Source organism: Rhinoderma darwinii, unplaced genomic scaffold (assembly GCF_050947455.1).
Source record: "Rhinoderma darwinii isolate aRhiDar2 unplaced genomic scaffold, aRhiDar2.hap1 Scaffold_3361, whole genome shotgun sequence".
Taxonomy (NCBI): Eukaryota; Metazoa; Chordata; class Amphibia; order Anura; family Rhinodermatidae; genus Rhinoderma; species Rhinoderma darwinii.
In genome coordinates this window covers 334-18,481 of record NW_027463416.1, presented here as the reverse complement: position 1 = coordinate 18,481, position 18,148 = coordinate 334, and the positions used below count along the sequence as shown (strand labels likewise).

At 47.7% G+C, this 18,148-nt stretch overlaps 12 non-coding genes across 12 annotated transcripts; all 12 read left to right on the top strand.

The window, feature by feature from the left end:
- The first annotated feature begins 1,225 nt into the window (after positions 1-1,225).
- On the top strand, positions 1,226-1,416 carry LOC142704633 (U2 spliceosomal RNA). The gene has a single exon (XR_012868062.1). It is a non-coding gene; the product is annotated as a U2 spliceosomal RNA (small nuclear RNA).
- A 1,300-nt stretch (positions 1,417-2,716) lies between these two features.
- LOC142704632 (U2 spliceosomal RNA) lies at positions 2,717-2,907 on the top strand. The gene has a single exon (XR_012868061.1). It is a non-coding gene; the product is annotated as a U2 spliceosomal RNA (small nuclear RNA).
- A 1,292-nt stretch (positions 2,908-4,199) lies between these two features.
- Positions 4,200-4,390, top strand: LOC142704627 (U2 spliceosomal RNA). Its single transcript, XR_012868057.1, has one exon. It is a non-coding gene; the product is annotated as a U2 spliceosomal RNA (small nuclear RNA).
- A 1,276-nt stretch (positions 4,391-5,666) lies between these two features.
- LOC142704615 (U2 spliceosomal RNA) lies at positions 5,667-5,857 on the top strand. The gene has a single exon (XR_012868046.1). It is a non-coding gene; the product is annotated as a U2 spliceosomal RNA (small nuclear RNA).
- Positions 5,858-7,149: 1,292 nt separating this feature from the next.
- Positions 7,150-7,340, top strand: LOC142704603 (U2 spliceosomal RNA). Its single transcript, XR_012868035.1, has one exon. It is a non-coding gene; the product is annotated as a U2 spliceosomal RNA (small nuclear RNA).
- Positions 7,341-8,612: 1,272 nt separating this feature from the next.
- Positions 8,613-8,803, top strand: LOC142704631 (U2 spliceosomal RNA). The gene has a single exon (XR_012868060.1). It is a non-coding gene; the product is annotated as a U2 spliceosomal RNA (small nuclear RNA).
- Positions 8,804-10,091: 1,288 nt separating this feature from the next.
- Positions 10,092-10,282, top strand: LOC142704638 (U2 spliceosomal RNA). The gene has a single exon (XR_012868067.1). It is a non-coding gene; the product is annotated as a U2 spliceosomal RNA (small nuclear RNA).
- Positions 10,283-11,570: 1,288 nt separating this feature from the next.
- On the top strand, positions 11,571-11,761 carry LOC142704591 (U2 spliceosomal RNA). Its single transcript, XR_012868024.1, has one exon. It is a non-coding gene; the product is annotated as a U2 spliceosomal RNA (small nuclear RNA).
- A 1,312-nt stretch (positions 11,762-13,073) lies between these two features.
- LOC142704676 (U2 spliceosomal RNA) lies at positions 13,074-13,264 on the top strand. Its single transcript, XR_012868100.1, has one exon. It is a non-coding gene; the product is annotated as a U2 spliceosomal RNA (small nuclear RNA).
- A 1,296-nt stretch (positions 13,265-14,560) lies between these two features.
- Positions 14,561-14,751, top strand: LOC142704625 (U2 spliceosomal RNA). The gene has a single exon (XR_012868055.1). It is a non-coding gene; the product is annotated as a U2 spliceosomal RNA (small nuclear RNA).
- A 1,304-nt stretch (positions 14,752-16,055) lies between these two features.
- LOC142704663 (U2 spliceosomal RNA) lies at positions 16,056-16,246 on the top strand. The gene has a single exon (XR_012868089.1). It is a non-coding gene; the product is annotated as a U2 spliceosomal RNA (small nuclear RNA).
- A 1,292-nt stretch (positions 16,247-17,538) lies between these two features.
- LOC142704650 (U2 spliceosomal RNA) lies at positions 17,539-17,729 on the top strand. The gene has a single exon (XR_012868078.1). It is a non-coding gene; the product is annotated as a U2 spliceosomal RNA (small nuclear RNA).
- The last annotated feature ends 419 nt before the right edge of the window (positions 17,730-18,148 follow it).

Genomic DNA, 18,148 nt, shown 5'->3' with positions numbered 1-18,148 from the left:
TCTTTCTGAAGGGATCTCCCCTTTTAATCCCATTATTTCAACACCTGTTGGACAATGCATGAGTGATAATGAGCTCATTGATTAAATGCAATTAATGAATAGATTGCCACCTCTTGTTGTGTGTCGTCTGTGTTTCTGTGTTTCCGGCATTTCACATTGGAACACCTCATTCACCTTCCTTGTCTTCTCTCCGCCCTCCCTTTTAGGTAAGTTAAAGAGCTGCACCTGAGCCAGCCACTGATTGATTGATTGATTGATTGATTGATTGATTGATTGATTGATTGATGCAGCACAACAGTCAAATAGTGGAGTGGAGTAGGGGAACAGCAAACAGCCAATAAAGCAGCCCGCCCGCTCGCCTGCCCGCCACAATGGACCTACCTGTGTACACTAGATGGATGTGATGGAATGTACTGTCGTCCCTACATTTCAAGAAGAAGTAAGAATTGCAGTTGCAACAAAGCCTTGCTTGCCTACAAAGAGAGCAGCAATTTGGATTTGTTACTATGTTACCTAGAAGAATAACAAACTGTGCAAGGATGGAGGTTGTAGGAGCAAGGAGAAGTTGTCTGTAAAGTTGGTGGATGCCTATTTTCCATTTTGCAGTCCCTTGTCTCCCTCTTGTGGCCTCCTGGAGGCAACTAGCTGTGCAAAAAAAAAGACAGCCTGGCGGCCGGCTGTTGCAGTGTTGCCCTCTCAGGCAACACTGAGTGACTGACTGAGCCTCACCGTCTTATATAAAGTTCAGACGGAACTTTGCACGTGTCATAGTGGAGCCCTCAGGATTCCAGAGCCAGCTTTCTGACATCATAATGGGGCCTCAGAGATAAAAGCCTGGGCCCAGGCAGTGTTGGTCAGTGCTGCTCAGCAGGCAGCACTGGACTGGACTGGATTACAGCTGATACAAGGTGTGAAGGAACAAGGGGTGGCTGTGGGCATGCACTTGCTGCCGCTGCCAGTGTTTATCTGCATGGCAGCAGGGCATTTGGGCGTTGCCAGGAAGGCGTTTTTATGTAGATTCCTCCTCTTTCAGCACTGCATTGTGGTGCAAGCAAAAGAAGCAAATCCTGTCTGGCTTCCTCTCCGGCCTTTATTCACCTCCCGTGTAGCTGTGAGTGTGTGAGCCTGCAGGGCCCCATGGAATTGCCTAGAAGTAGGCTGAATCGCTGCAAGGGCTGAACAGCAGTATCGGGCAGGCTCGGGCAACGCGCGGCCCGTTCGGGTTATCGCTTCTCGGCCTTTTGGCTAAGATCAAGTGTAGTATCTGTTCTTATCAGTTTAATATCTGATACGTCCCCTATCTGGGGACCATATATTAAATGGATTTTTAGAACAGGGAGATGGAAATAGAGCTTGCTCTGTCCACTCCACGCATTGACCTGGTATTGCAGTATTTCCAGGACCGGTGCACCCTTTCCTTATGTGTTGACTAAAAGCAGATTCCAAAAGTGTTTTTTGTCTTTGCTATTGTTTCTGTCTTTCTGAAGGGATCTCCCCTTTTAATCCCATTATTTCAACACCTGTTGGACAATGCATGAGTGATAATGAGCTCATTGATTAAATGCAATTAATGAATAGATTGCCACCTCTTGTTGTGTGTCGTCTGTGTTTCTGTGTTTCCGGCATTTCACATTGGAACACCTCATTCACCTTCCTTGTCTTCTCTCCGCCCTCCCTTTTAGGTAAGTTAAAGAGCTGCACCTGAGCCAGCCACTGATTGATTGATTGATTGATTGATTGATTGATTGATTGATTGATTGATTGATTGATTGATTGATGCAGCACAACAGTCAAATAGTGGAGTGGAGTAGGGGAACAGCAAACAGCCAATAAAGCAGCCCGCCCGCTCGCCTGCCCGCCACAATGGACCTACCTGTGTACACTAGATGGATGTGATGGAATGTACTGTCGTCCCTACATTTCAAGAAGAAGTAAGAATTGCAGTTGCAACAAAGCCTTGCTTGCCTACAAAGAGAGCAGCAATTTGGATTTGTTACTATGTTACCTAGAAGAATAACAAACTGTGCAAGGATGGAGGTTGTAGGAGCAAGGAGAAGTTGTCTGTAAAGTTGGTGGATGCCTATTTTCCATTTTGCAGTCCCTTGTCTCCCTCTTGTGGCCTCCTGGAGGCAACAAGCTGTACAAAAAAAAGACAGCCTGGCGGCCGGCTGTTGCAGTGTTGCCCTCTCAGGCAACACTGAGTGACTGACTGAGCCTCACCGTCTTATATAAAGTTCAGACGGAACTTTGCACGTCTCATAGTGGAGCCCTCAGGATTCCAGAGCCAGCTTTCTGACATCATAATGGGGCCTCAGAGATAAAAGCCTGGGCCCAGGCAGTATTGGTCAGTGCTGCTCAGCAGGCAGCACTGGACTGGACTGGATTACAGCTGATACAAGGTGTGAAGGAACAAGGGGTGGCTGTGGGCATGCACTTGCTGCCGCTGCCAGTGTTTATCTGCATGGCAGCAGGGCATTTGGGCGTTGCCAGGAAGGCGTTTTTATGTAGATTCCTCCTCTTTCAGCACTGCATTGTGGTGCAAGCAAAAGAAGCAAATCCTGTCTGGCTTCCTCTCCGGCCTTTATTCACCTCCCGTGTAGCTGTGAGTGTGTGAGCCTGCAGGGCCCCATGGAATTGCCTAGAAGTAGGCTGAATCGCTGCAAGGGCTGAACAGCAGTATCGGGCAGGCTCGGGCAACGCGCGGCCCGTTCGGGTTATCGCTTCTCGGCCTTTTGGCTAAGATCAAGTGTAGTATCTGTTCTTATCAGTTTAATATCTGATACGTCCCCTATCTGGGGACCATATATTAAATGGATTTTTAGAACAGGGAGATGGAAATAGAGCTTGCTCTGTCCACTCCACGCATTGACCTGGTATTGCAGTATTTCCAGGACCGGTGCACCCTTTCCTTATGTGTTGACTAAAAGCAGATTCCAAAAGTGTTTTTTGTCTTTGCTATTGTTTCTGTCTTTCTGAAGGGATCTCCCCTTTTAATCCCATTATTTCAACACCTGTTGGACAATGCATGAGTGATAATGAGCTCATTGATTAAATGCAATTAATGAATAGATTGCCACCTCTTGTTGTGTGTCGTCTGTGTTTCTGTGTTTCCGGCATTTCACATTGGAACACCTCATTCACCTTCCTTGTCTTCTCTCCGCCCTCCCTTTTAGGTAAGTTAAAGAGCTGCACCTGAGCCAGCCACTGATTGATTGATTGATTGATTGATTGATTGATTGATTGATTGATTGATTGATTGATGCAGCACAACAGTCAAATAGTGGAGTGGAGTAGGGGAACAGCAAACAGCCAATAAAGCAGCCCGCCCGCTCGCCTGCCCGCCACAATGGACCTACCTGTGTACACTAGATGGATGTGATGGAATGTACTGTCGTCCCTACATTTCAAGAAGAAGTAAGAATTGCAGTTGCAACAAAGCCTTGCTTGCCTACAAAGAGAGCAGCAATTTGGATTTGTTACTATGTTACCTAGAAGAATAACAAACTGTGCAAGGATGGAGGTTGTAGGAGCAAGGAGAAGTTGTCTGTAAAGTTGGTGGATGCCTATTTTCCATTTTGCAGTCCCTTGTCTCCCTCTTGTGGCCTCCTGGAGGCAACTAGCTGTGCAAAAAAAAGACAGCCTGGCGGCCGGCTGTTGCAGTGTTGCCCTCTCAGGCAACACTGAGTGACTGACTGAGCCTCACCGTCTTATATAAAGTTCAGACGGAACTTTGCACGTGTCATAGTGGAGCCCTCAGGATTCCAGAGCCAGCTTTCTGACATCATAATGGGGCCTCAGAGATAAAAGCCTGGGCCCAGGCAGTGTTGGTCAGTGCTGCTCAGCAGGCAGCACTGGACTGGACTGGATTACAGCTGATACAAGGTGTGAAGGAACAAGGGGTGGCTGTGGGCATGCACTTGCTGCCGCTGCCAGTGTTTATCTGCATGGCAGCAGGGCATTTGGGCGTTGCCAGGAAGGCGTTTTTATGTAGATTCCTCCTCTTTCAGCACTGCATTGTGGTGCAAGCAAAAGAAGCAAATCCTGTCTGGCTTCCTCTCCGGCCTTTATTCACCTCCCGTGTAGCTGTGAGTGTGTGAGCCTGCAGGGCCCCATGGAATTGCCTAGAAGTAGGCTGAATCGCTGCAAGGGCTGAACAGCAGTATCGGGCAGGCTCGGGCAACGCGCGGCCCGTTCGGGTTATCGCTTCTCGGCCTTTTGGCTAAGATCAAGTGTAGTATCTGTTCTTATCAGTTTAATATCTGATACGTCCCCTATCTGGGGACCATATATTAAATGGATTTTTAGAACAGGGAGATGGAAATAGAGCTTGCTCTGTCCACTCCACGCATTGACCTGGTATTGCAGTATTTCCAGGACCGGTGCACCCTTTCCTTATGTGTTGACTAAAAGCAGATTCCAAAAGTGTTTTTTGTCTTTGCTATTGTTTCTGTCTTTCTGAAGGGATCTCCCCTTTTAATCCCATTATTTCAACACCTGTTGGACAATGCATGAGTGATAATGAGCTCATTGATTAAATGCAATTAATGAATAGATTGCCACCTCTTGTTGTGTGTCGTCTGTGTTTCTGTGTTTCCGGCATTTCACATTGGAACACCTCATTCACCTTCCTTGTCTTCTCTCCGCCCTCCCTTTTAGGTAAGTTAAAGAGCTGCACCTGAGCCAGCCACTGATTGATTGATTGATTGATTGATTGATTGATTGATTGATGCAGCACAACAGTCAAATAGTGGAGTGGAGTAGGGGAACAGCAAACAGCCAATAAAGCAGCCCGCCCGCTCGCCTGCCCGCCACAATGGACCTACCTGTGTACACTAGATGGATGTGATGGAATGTACTGTCGTCCCTACATTTCAAGAAGAAGTAAGAATTGCAGTTGCAACAAAGCCTTGCTTGCCTACAAAGAGAGCAGCAATTTGGATTTGTTACTATGTTACCTAGAAGAATAACAAACTGTGCAAGGATGGAGGTTGTAGGAGCAAGGAGAAGTTGTCTGTAAAGTTGGTGGATGCCTATTTTCCATTTTGCAGTCCCTTGTCTCCCTCTTGTGGCCTCCTGGAGGCAACTAGCTGTGCAAAAAAAAGACAGCCTGGCGGCCGGCTGTTGCAGTGTTGCCCTCTCAGGCAACACTGAGTGACTGACTGAGCCTCACCGTCTTATATAAAGTTCAGACGGAACTTTGCACGTGTCATAGTGGAGCCCTCAGGATTCCAGAGCCAGCTTTCTGACATCATAATGGGGCCTCAGAGATAAAAGCCTGGGCCCAGGCAGTGTTGGTCAGTGCTGCTCAGCAGGCAGCACTGGACTGGACTGGATTACAGCTGATACAAGGTGTGAAGGAACAAGGGGTGGCTGTGGGCATGCACTTGCTGCCGCTGCCAGTGTTTATCTGCATGGCAGCAGGGCATTTGGGCGTTGCCAGGAAGGCGTTTTTATGTAGATTCCTCCTCTTTCAGCACTGCATTGTGGTGCAAGCAAAAGAAGCAAATCCTGTCTGGCTTCCTCTCCGGCCTTTATTCACCTCCCGTGTAGCTGTGAGTGTGTGAGCCTGCAGGGCCCCATGGAATTGCCTAGAAGTAGGCTGAATCGCTGCAAGGGCTGAACAGCAGTATCGGGCAGGCTCGGGCAACGCGCGGCCCGTTCGGGTTATCGCTTCTCGGCCTTTTGGCTAAGATCAAGTGTAGTATCTGTTCTTATCAGTTTAATATCTGATACGTCCCCTATCTGGGGACCATATATTAAATGGATTTTTAGAACAGGGAGATGGAAATAGAGCTTGCTCTGTCCACTCCACGCATTGACCTGGTATTGCAGTATTTCCAGGACCGGTGCACCCTTTCCTTATGTGTTGACTAAAAGCAGATTCCAAAAGTGTTTTTTGTCTTTGCTATTGTTTCTGTCTTTCTGAAGGGATCTCCCCTTTTAATCCCATTATTTCAACACCTGTTGGACAATGCATGAGTGATAATGAGCTCATTGATTAAATGCAATTAATGAATAGATTGCCACCTCTTGTTGTGTGTCGTCTGTGTTTCTGTGTTTCCGGCATTTCACATTGGAACACCTCATTCACCTTCCTTGTCTTCTCTCCGCCCTCCCTTTTAGGTAAGTTAAAGAGCTGCACCTGAGCCAGCCACTGATTGATTGATTGATTGATTGATTGATTGATTGATTGATTGATTGATTGATTGATGCAGCACAACAGTCAAATAGTGGAGTGGAGTAGGGGAACAGCAAACAGCCAATAAAGCAGCCCGCCCGCTCGCCTGCCCGCCACAATGGACCTACCTGTGTACACTAGATGGATGTGATGGAATGTACTGTCGTCCCTACATTTCAAGAAGAAGTAAGAATTGCAGTTGCAACAAAGCCTTGCTTGCCTACAAAGAGAGCAGCAATTTGGATTTGTTACTATGTTACCTAGAAGAATAACAAACTGTGCAAGGATGGAGGTTGTAGGAGCAAGGAGAAGTTGTCTGTAAAGTTGGTGGATGCCTATTTTCCATTTTGCAGTCCCTTGTCTCCCTCTTGTGGCCTCCTGGAGGCAACTAGCTGTGCAAAAAAAAGACAGCCTGGCGGCCGGCTGTTGCAGTGTTGCCCTCTCAGGCAACACTGAGTGACTGACCGAGCCTCACCGTCTTATATAAAGTTCAGACGGAACTTTGCACGTGTCATAGTGGAGCCCTCAGGATTCCAGAGCCAGCTTTCTGACATCATAATGGGGCCTCAGAGATAAAAGCCTGGGCCCAGGCAGTGTTGGTCAGTGCTGCTCAGCAGGCAGCACTGGACTGGACTGGATTACAGCTGATACAAGGTGTGAAGGAACAAGGGGTGGCTGTGGGCATGCACTTGCTGCCGCTGCCAGTGTTTATCTGCATGGCAGCAGGGCATTTGGGCGTTGCCAGGAAGGCGTTTTTATGTCGATTCCTCCTCTTTCAGCACTGCATTGTGGTGCAAGCAAAAGAAGCAAATCCTGTCTGGCTTCCTCTCCGGCCTTTATTCACCTCCCGTGTAGCTGTGAGTGTGTGAGCCTGCAGGGCCCCATGGAATTGCCTAGAAGTAGGCTGAATTGCTGCAAGGGCTGAACAGCAGTATCGGGCAGGCTCGGGCAACGCGCGGCCCGTTCGGGTTATCGCTTCTCGGCCTTTTGGCTAAGATCAAGTGTAGTATCTGTTCTTATCAGTTTAATATCTGATACGTCCCCTATCTGGGGACCATATATTAAATGGATTTTTAGAACAGGGAGATGGAAATAGAGCTTGCTCTGTCCACTCCACGCATTGACCTGGTATTGCAGTATTTCCAGGACCGGTGCACCCTTTCCTTATGTGTTGACTAAAAGCAGATTCCAAAAGTGTTTTTTGTCTTTGCTATTGTTTCTGTCTTTCTGAAGGGATCTCCCCTTTTAATCCCATTATTTCAACACCTGTTGGACAATGCATGAGTGATAATGAGCTCATTGATTAAATGCAATTAATGAATAGATTGCCACCTCTTGTTGTGTGTCGTCTGTGTTTCTGTGTTTCCGGCATTTCACATTGGAACACCTCATTCACCTTCCTTGTCTTCTCTCCGCCCTCCCTTTTAGGTAAGTTAAAGAGCTGCACCTGAGCCAGCCACTGATTGATTGATTGATTGATTGATTGATTGATTGATGCAGCACAACAGTCAAATAGTGGAGTGGAGTAGGGGAACAGCAAACAGCCAATAAAGCAGCCCGCCCGCTCGCCTGCCCGCCACAATGGACCTACCTGTGTACACTAGATGGATGTGATGGAATGTACTGTCGTCCCTACATTTCAAGAAGAAGTAAGAATTGCAGTTGCAACAAAGCCTTGCTTGCCTACAAAGAGAGCAGCAATTTGGATTTGTTACTATGTTACCTAGAAGAATAACAAACTGTGCAAGGATGGAGGTTGTAGGAGCAAGGAGAAGTTGTCTGTAAAGTTGGTGGATGCCTATTTTCCATTTTGCAGTCCCTTGTCTCCCTCTTGTGGCCTCCTGGAGGCAACTAGCTGTGCAAAAAAAAGACAGCCTGGCGGCCGGCTGTTGCAGTGTTGCCCTCTCAGGCAACACTGAGTGACTGACTGAGCCTCACCGTCTTATATAAAGTTCAGACGGAACTTTGCACGTGTCATAGTGGAGCCCTCAGGATTCCAGAGCCAGCTTTCTGACATCATAATGGGGCCTCAGAGATAAAAGCCTGGGCCCAGGCAGTGTTGGTCAGTGCTGCTCAGCAGGCAGCACTGGACTGGACTGGATTACAGCTGATACAAGGTGTGAAGGAACAAGGGGTGGCTGTGGGCATGCACTTGCTGCCGCTGCCAGTGTTTATCTGCATGGCAGCAGGGCATTTGGGCGTTGCCAGGAAGGCGTTTTTATGTAGATTCCTCCTCTTTCAGCACTGCATTGTGGTGCAAGCAAAAGAAGCAAATCCTGTCTGGCTTCCTCTCCGGCCTTTATTCACCTCCCGTGTAGCTGTGAGTGTGTGAGCCTGCAGGGCCCCATGGAATTGCCTAGAAGTAGGCTGAATCGCTGCAAGGGCTGAACAGCAGTATCGGGCAGGCTCGGGCAACGCGCGGCCCGTTCGGGTTATCGCTTCTCGGCCTTTTGGCTAAGATCAAGTGTAGTATCTGTTCTTATCAGTTTAATATCTGATACATCCCCTATCTGGGGACCATATATTAAATGGATTTTTAGAACAGGGAGATGGAAATAGAGCTTGCTCTGTCCACTCCACGCATTGACCTGGTATTGCAGTATTTCCAGGACCGGTGCACCCTTTCCTTATGTGTTGACTAAAAGCAGATTCCAAAAGTGTTTTTTGTCTTTGCTATTGTTTCTGTCTTTCTGAAGGGATCTCCCCTTTTAATCCCATTATTTCAACACCTGTTGGACAATGCATGAGTGATAATGAGCTCATTGATTAAATGCAATTAATGAATAGATTGCCACCTCTTGTTGTGTGTCGTCTGTGTTTCTGTGTTTCCGGCATTTCACATTGGAACACCCCATTCACCTTCCTTGTCTTCTCTCCGCCCTCCCTTTTAGGTAAGTTAAAGAGCTGCACCTGAGCCAGCCACTGATTGATTGATTGATTGATTGATTGATTGATTGATTGATTGATTGATTGATGCAGCACAACAGTCAAATAGTGGAGTGGAGTAGGGGAACAGCAAACAGCCAATAAAGCAGCCCGCCCGCTCGCCTGCCCGCCACAATGGACCTACCTGTGTACACTAGATGGATGTGATGGAATGTACTGTCGTCCCTACATTTCAAGAAGAAGTAAGAATTGCAGTTGCAACAAAGCCTTGCTTGCCTACAAAGAGAGCAGCAATTTGGATTTGTTACTATGTTACCTAGAAGAATAACAAACTGTGCAAGGATGGAGGTTGTAGGAGCAAGGAGAAGTTGTCTGTAAAGTTGGTGGATGCCTATTTTCCATTTTGCAGTCCCTTGTCTCCCTCTTGTGGCCTCCTGGAGGCAACTAGCTGTGCAAAAAAAAGACAGCCTGGCGGCCGGCTGTTGCAGTGTTGCCCTCTCAGGCAACACTGAGTGACTGACTGAGCCTCACCGTCTTATATAAAGTTCAGACGGAACTTTGCACGTGTCATAGTGGAGCCCTCAGGATTCCAGAGCCAGCTTTCTGACATCATAATGGGGCCTCAGAGATAAAAGCCTGGGCCCAGGCAGTGTTGGTCAGTGCTGCTCAGCAGGCAGCACTGGACTGGACTGGATTACAGCTGATACAAGGTGTGAAGGAACAAGGGGTGGCTGTGGGCATGCACTTGCTGCCGCTGCCAGTGTTTATCTGCATGGCAGCAGGGCATTTGGGCGTTGCCAGGAAGGCGTTTTTATGTAGATTCCTCCTCTTTCAGCACTGCATTGTGGTGCAAGCAAAAGAAGCAAATCCTGTCTGGCTTCCTCTCCGGCCTTTATTCACCTCCCGTGTAGCTGTGAGTGTGTGAGCCTGCAGGGCCCCATGGAATTGCCTAGAAGTAGGCTGAATCGCTGCAAGGGCTGAACAGCAGTATCGGGCAGGCTCGGGCAACGCGCGGCCCGTTCGGGTTATCGCTTCTCGGCCTTTTGGCTAAGATCAAGTGTAGTATCTGTTCTTATCAGTTTAATATCTGATACGTCCCCTATCTGGGGACCATATATTAAATGGATTTTTAGAACAGGGAGATGGAAATAGAGCTTGCTCTGTCCACTCCACGCATTGACCTGGTATTGCAGTATTTCCAGGAGCGGTGCACCCTTTCCTTATGTGTTGACTAAAAGCAGATTCCAAAAGTGTTTTTTGTCTTTGCTATTGTTTCTGTCTTTCTGAAGGGATCTCCCCTTTTAATCCCATTATTTCAACACCTGTTGGACAATGCATGAGTGATAATGAGCTCATTGATTAAATGCAATTAATGAATAGATTGCCACCTCTTGTTGTGTGTCGTCTGTGTTTCTGTGTTTCCGGCATTTCACATTGGAACACCTCATTCACCTTCCTTGTCTTCTCTCCGCCCTCCCTTTTAGGTAAGTTAAAGAGCTGCACCTGAGCCAGCCACTGATTGATTGATTGATTGATTGATTGATTGATTGATTGATTGATTGATTGATGCAGCACAACAGTCAAATAGTGGAGTGGAGTAGGGGAACAGCAAACAGCCAATAAAGCAGCCCGCCCGCTCGCCTGCCCGCCACAATGGACCTACCTGTGTACACTAGATGGATGTGATGGAATGTACTGTCGTCCCTACATTTCAAGAAGAAGTAAGAATTGCAGTTGCAACAAAGCCTTGCTTGCCTACAAAGAGAGCAGCAATTTGGATTTGTTACTATGTTACCTAGAAGAATAACAAACTGTGCAAGGATGGAGGTTGTAGGAGCAAGGAGAAGTTGTCTGTAAAGTTGGTGGATGCCTATTTTCCATTTTGCAGTCCCTTGTCTCCCTCTTGTGGCCTCCTGGAGGCAACTAGCTGTGCAAAAAAAAGACAGCCTGGCGGCCGGCTGTTGCAGTGTTGCCCTCTCAGGCAACACTGAGTGACTGACTGAGCCTCACCGTCTTATATAAAGTTCAGACGGAACTTTGCACGTGTCATAGTGGAGCCCTCAGGATTCCAGAGCCAGCTTTCTGACATCATAATGGGGCCTCAGAGATAAAAGCCTGGGCCCAGGCAGTGTTGGTCAGTGCTGCTCAGCAGGCAGCACTGGACTGGACTGGATTACAGCTGATACAAGGTGTGAAGGAACAAGGGGTGGCTGTGGGCATGCACTTGCTGCCGCTGCCAGTGTTTATCTGCATGGCAGCAGGGCATTTGGGCGTTGCCAGGAAGGCGTTTTTATGTAGATTCCTCCTCTTTCAGCACTGCATTGTGGTGCAAGCAAAAGAAGCAAATCCTGTCTGGCTTCCTCTCCGGCCTTTATTCACCTCCCGTGTAGCTGTGAGTGTGTGAGCCTGCAGGGCCCCATGGAATTGCCTAGAAGTAGGCTGAATCGCTGCAAGGGCTGAACAGCAGTATCGGGCAGGCTCGGGCAACGCGCGGCCCGTTCGGGTTATCGCTTCTCGGCCTTTTGGCTAAGATCAAGTGTAGTATCTGTTCTTATCAGTTTAATATCTGATACGTCCCCTATCTGGGGACCATATATTAAATGGATTTTTAGAACAGGGAGATGGAAATAGAGCTTGCTCTGTCCACTCCACGCATTGACCTGGTATTGCAGTATTTCCAGGACCGGTGCACCCTTTCCTTATGTGTTGACTAAAAGCAGATTCCAAAAGTGTTTTTTGTCTTTGCTATTGTTTCTGTCTTTCTGAAGGGATCTCCCCTTTTAATCCCATTATTTCAACACCTGTTGGACAATGCATGAGTGATAATGAGCTCATTGATTAAATGCAATTAATGAATAGATTGCCACCTCTTGTTGTGTGTCGTCTGTGTTTCTGTGTTTCCGGCATTTCACATTGGAACACCTCATTCACCTTCCTTGTCTTCTCTCCGCCCTCCCTTTTAGGTAAGTTAAAGAGCTGCACCTGAGCCAGCCACTGATTGATTGATTGATTGATTGATTGATTGATTGATTGATTGATTGATTGATTGATTGATTGATTGATTGATTGATGCAGCACAACAGTCAAATAGTGGAGTGGAGTAGGGGAACAGCAAACAGCCAATAAAGCAGCCCGCCCGCTCGCCTGCCCGCCACAATGGACCTACCTGTGTACACTAGATGGATGTGATGGAATGTACTGTCGTCCCTACATTTCAAGAAGAAGTAAGAATTGCAGTTGCAACAAAGCCTTGCTTGCCTACAAAGAGAGCAGCAATTTGGATTTGTTACTATGTTACCTAGAAGAATAACAAACTGTGCAAGGATGGAGGTTGTAGGAGCAAGGAGAAGTTGTCTGTAAAGTTGGTGGATGCCTATTTTCCATTTTGCAGTCCCTTGTCTCCCTCTTGTGGCCTCCTGGAGGCAACTAGCTGTGCAAAAAAAAGACAGCCTGGCGGCCGGCTGTTGCAGTGTTGCCCTCTCAGGCAACACTGAGTGACTGACTGAGCCTCACCGTCTTATATAAAGTTCAGACGGAACTTTGCACGTGTCATAGTGGAGCCCTCAGGATTCCAGAGCCAGCTTTCTGACATCATAATGGGGCCTCAGAGATAAAAGCCTGGGCCCAGGCAGTGTTGGTCAGTGCTGCTCAGCAGGCAGCACTGGACTGGACTGGATTACAGCTGATACAAGGTGTGAAGGAACAAGGGGTGGCTGTGGGCATGCACTTGCTGCCGCTGCCAGTGTTTATCTGCATGGCAGCAGGGCATTTGGGCGTTGCCAGGAAGGCGTTTTTATGTAGATTCCTCCTCTTTCAGCACTGCATTGTGGTGCAAGCAAAAGAAGCAAATCCTGTCTGGCTTCCTCTCCGGCCTTTATTCACCTCCCGTGTAGCTGTGAGTGTGTGAGCCTGCAGGGCCCCATGGAATTGCCTAGAAGTAGGCTGAATCGCTGCAAGGGCTGAACAGCAGTATCGGGCAGGCTCGGGCAACGCGCGGCCCGTTCGGGTTATCGCTTCTCGGCCTTTTGGCTAAGATCAAGTGTAGTATCTGTTCTTATCAGTTTAATATCTGATACGTCCCCTATCTGGGGACCATATATTAAATGGATTTTTAGAACAGGGAGATGGAAATAGAGCTTGCTCTGTCCACTCCACGCATTGACCTGGTATTGCAGTATTTCCAGGACCGGTGCACCCTTTCCTTATGTGTTGACTAAAAGCAGATTCCAAAAGTGTTTTTTGTCTTTGCTATTGTTTCTGTCTTTCTGAAGGGATCTCCCCTTTTAATCCCATTATTTCAACACCTGTTGGACAATGCATGAGTGATAATGAGCTCATTGATTAAATGCAATTAATGAATAGATTGCCACCTCTTGTTGTGTGTCGTCTGTGTTTCTGTGTTTCCGGCATTTCACATTGGAACACCTCATTCACCTTCCTTGTCTTCTCTCCGCCCTCCCTTTTAGGTAAGTTAAAGAGCTGCACCTGAGCCAGCCACTGATTGATTGATTGATTGATTGATTGATTGATTGATTGATTGATTGATTGATTGATTGATGCAGCACAACAGTCAAATAGTGGAGTGGAGTAGGGGAACAGCAAACAGCCAATAAAGCAGCCCGCCCGCTCGCCTGCCCGCCACAATGGACCTACCTGTGTACACTAGATGGATGTGATGGAATGTACTGTCGTCCCTACATTTCAAGAAGAAGTAAGAATTGCAGTTGCAACAAAGCCTTGCTTGCCTACAAAGAGAGCAGCAATTTGGATTTGTTACTATGTTACCTAGAAGAATAACAAACTGTGCAAGGATGGAGGTTGTAGGAGCAAGGAGAAGTTGTCTGTAAAGTTGGTGGATGCCTATTTTCCATTTTGCAGTCCCTTGTCTCCCTCTTGTGGCCTCCTGGAGGCAACTAGCTGTGCAAAAAAAAGACAGCCTGGCGGCCGGCTGTTGCAGTGTTGCCCTCTCAGGCAACACTGAGTGACTGACTGAGCCTCACCGTCTTATATAAAGTTCAGACGGAACTTTGCACGTGTCATAGTGGAGCCCTCAGGATTCCAGAGCCAGCTTTCTGACATCATAATGGGGCCTCAGAGATAAAAGCCTGGGCCCAGGCAGTGTTGGTCAGTGCTGCTCAGCAGGCAGCACTGGACTGGACTGGATTACAGCTGATACAAGGTGTGAAGGAACAAGGGGTGGCTGTGGGCATGCACTTGCTGCCGCTGCCAGTGTTTATCTGCATGGCAGCAGGGCATTTGGGCGTTGCCAGGAAGGCGTTTTTATGTAGATTCCTCCTCTTTCAGCACTGCATTGTGGTGCAAGCAAAAGAAGCAAATCCTGTCTGGCTTCCTCTCCGGCCTTTATTCACCTCCCGTGTAGCTGTGAGTGTGTGAGCCTGCAGGGCCCCATGGAATTGCCTAGAAGTAGGCTGAATCGCTGCAAGGGCTGAACAGCAGTATCGGGCAGGCTCGGGCAACGAGCGGCCCGTTCGGGTTATCGCTTCTCGGCCTTTTGGCTAAGATCAAGTGTAGTATCTGTTCTTATCAGTTTAATATCTGATACGTCCCCTATCTGGGGACCATATATTAAATGGATTTTTAGAACAGGGAGATGGAAATAGAGCTTGCTCTGTCCACTCCACGCATTGACCTGGTATTGCAGTATTTCCAGGACCGGTGCACCATTTCCTTATGTGTTGACTAAAAGCAGATTCCAAAAGTGTTTTTTGTCTTTGCTATTGTTTCTGTCTTTCTGAAGGGATCTCCCCTTTTAATCCCATTATTTCAACACCTGTTGGACAATGCATGAGTGATAATGAGCTCATTGATTAAATGCAATTAATGAATAGATTGCCACCTCTTGTTGTGTGTCGTCTGTGTTTCTGTGTTTCCGGCATTTCACATTGGAACACCTCATTCACCTTCCTTGTCTTCTCTCCGCCCTCCCTTTTAGGTAAGTTAAAGAGCTGCACCTGAGCCAGCCACTGATTGATTGATTGATTGATTGATTGATTGATTGATTGATTGATTGATTGATTGATTGATTGATTGATGCAGCACAACAGTCAAATAGTGGAGTGGAGTAGGGGAACAGCAAACAGCCAATAAAGCAGCCCGCCCGCTCGCCTGCCCGCCACAATGGACCTACCTGTGTACACTAGATGGATGTGATGGAATGTACTGTCGTCCCTACATTTCAAGAAGAAGTAAGAATTGCAGTTGCAACAAAGCCTTGCTTGCCTACAAAGAGAGCAGCAATTTGGATTTGTTACTATGTTACCTAGAAGAATAACAAACTGTGCAAGGATGGAGGTTGTAGGAGCAAGGAGAAGTTGTCTGTAAAGTTGGTGGATGCCTATTTTCCATTTTGCAGTCCCTTGTCTCCCTCTTGTGGCCTCCTGGAGGCAACTAGCTGTGCAAAAAAAAGACAGCCTGGCGGCCGGCTGTTGCAGTGTTGCCCTCTCAGGCAACACTGAGTGACTGACTGAGCCTCACCGTCTTATATAAAGTTCAGACGGAACTTTGCACGTGTCATAGTGGAGCCCTCAGGATTCCAGAGCCAGCTTTCTGACATCATAATGGGGCCTCAGAGATAAAAGCCTGGGCCCAGGCAGTGTTGGTCAGTGCTGCTCAGCAGGCAGCACTGGACTGGACTGGATTACAGCTGATACAAGGTGTGAAGGAACAAGGGGTGGCTGTGGGCATGCACTTGCTGCCGCTGCCAGTGTTTATCTGCATGGCAGCAGGGCATTTGGGCGTTGCCAGGAAGGCGTTTTTATGTAGATTCCTCCTCTTTCAGCACTGCATTGTGGTGCAAGCAAAAGAAGCAAATCCTGTCTGGCTTCCTCTCCGGCCTTTATTCACCTCCCGTGTAGCTGTGAGTGTGTGAGCCTGCAGGGCCCCATGGAATTGCCTAGAAGTAGGCTGAATCGCTGCAAGGGCTGAACAGCAGTATCGGGCAGGCTCGGGCAACGCGCGGCCCGTTCGGGTTATCGCTTCTCGGCCTTTTGGCTAAGATCAAGTGTAGTATCTGTTCTTATCAGTTTAATATCTGATACGTCCCCTATCTGGGGACCATATATTAAATGGATTTTTAGAACAGGGAGATGGAAATAGAGCTTGCTCTGTCCACTCCACGCATTGACCTGGTATTGCAGTATTTCCAGGACCGGTGCACCCTTTCCTTATGTGTTGACTAAAAGCAGATTCCAAAAGTGTTTTTTGTCTTTGCTATTGTTTCTGTCTTTCTGAAGGGATCTCCCCTTTTAATCCCATTATTTCAACACCTGTTGGACAATGCATGAGTGATAATGAGCTCATTGATTAAATGCAATTAATGAATAGATTGCCACCTCTTGTTGTGTGTCGTCTGTGTTTCTGTGTTTCCGGCATTTCACATTGGAACACCTCATTCACCTTCCTTGTCTTCTCTCCGCCCTCCCTTTTAGGTAAGTTAAAGAGCTGCACCTGAGCCAGCCACTGATTGATTGATTGATTGATTGATTGATTGATTGATTGATTGATTGATTGATTGATGCAGCACAACAGTCAAATAGTGGAGTGGAGTAGGGGAACAGCAAACAGCCAATAAAGCAGCCCGCCCGCTCGCCTGCCCGCCACAATGGACCTACCTGTGTACACTAGATGGATGTGATGGAATGTACTGTCGTCCCTACATTTCAAGAAGAAGTAAGAATTGCAGTTGCAACAAAGCCTTGCTTGCCTACAAAGAGAGCAGCAATTTGGATTTGTTACTATGTTACCTAGAAGAATAACAAACTGTGCAAGGATGGAGGTTGTAGGAGCAAGGAGAAGTTGTCTGTAAAGTTGGTGGATGCCTATTTTCCATTTTGCAGTCCCTTGTCTCCCTCTTGTGGCCTCCTGGAGGCAACTAGCTGTGCAAAAAAAAGACAGCCTGGCGGCCGGCTGTTGCAGTGTTGCCCTCTCAGGCAACACTGAGTGACTGACCGAGCCTCACCGTCTTATATAAAGTTCAGACGGAACTTTGCACGTGTCATAGTGGAGCCCTCAGGATTCCAGAGCCAGCTTTCTGACATCATAATGGGGCCTCAGAGATAAAAGCCTGGGCCCAGGCAGTGTTGGTCAGTGCTGCTCAGCAGGCAGCACTGGACTGGACTGGATTACAGCTGATACAAGGTGTGAAGGAACAAGGGGTGGCTGTGGGCATGCACTTGCTGCCGCTGCCAGTGTTTATCTGCATGGCAGCAGGGCATTTGGGCGTTGCCAGGAAGGCGTTTTTATGTCGATTCCTCCTCTTTCAGCACTGCATTGTGGTGCAAGCAAAAGAAGCAAATCCTGTCTGGCTTCCTCTCCGGCCTTTATTCACCTCCCGTGTAGCTGTGAGTGTGTGAGCCTGCAGGGCCCCATGGAATTGCCTAGAAGTAGGCTGAATCGCTGCAAGGGCTGAACAGCAGTATCGGGCAGGCTCGGGCAACGCGCGGCCCGTTCGGGTTATCGCTTCTCGGCCTTTTGGCTAAGATCAAGTGTAGTATCTGTTCTTATCAGTTTAATATCTGATACGTCCCCTATCTGGGGACCATATATTAAATGGATTTTTAGAACAGGGAGATGGAAATAGAGCTTGCTCTGTCCACTCCACGCATTGACCTGGTATTGCAGTATTTCCAGGACCGGTGCACCCTTTCCTTATGTGTTGACTAAAAGCAGATTCCAAAAGTGTTTTTTGTCTTTGCTATTGTTTCTGTCTTTCTGAAGGGATCTCCCCTTTTAATCCCATTATTTCAACACCTGTTGGACAATGCATGAGTGATAATGAGCTCATTGATTAAATGCAATTAATGAATAGATTGCCACCTCTTGTTGTGTGTCGTCTGTGTTTCTGTGTTTCCGGCATTTCACATTGGAACACCTCATTCACCTTCCTTGTCTTCTCTCCGCCCTCCCTTTTAGGTAAGTTAAAGAGCTGCACCTGAGCCAGCCACTGATTGATTGATTGATTGATTGATTGATTGATTGATTGATTGATTGATGCAGCACAACAGTCAAATAGTGGAGTGGAGTAGGGGAACAGCAAACAGCCAATAAAGCAGCCCGCCCGCTCGC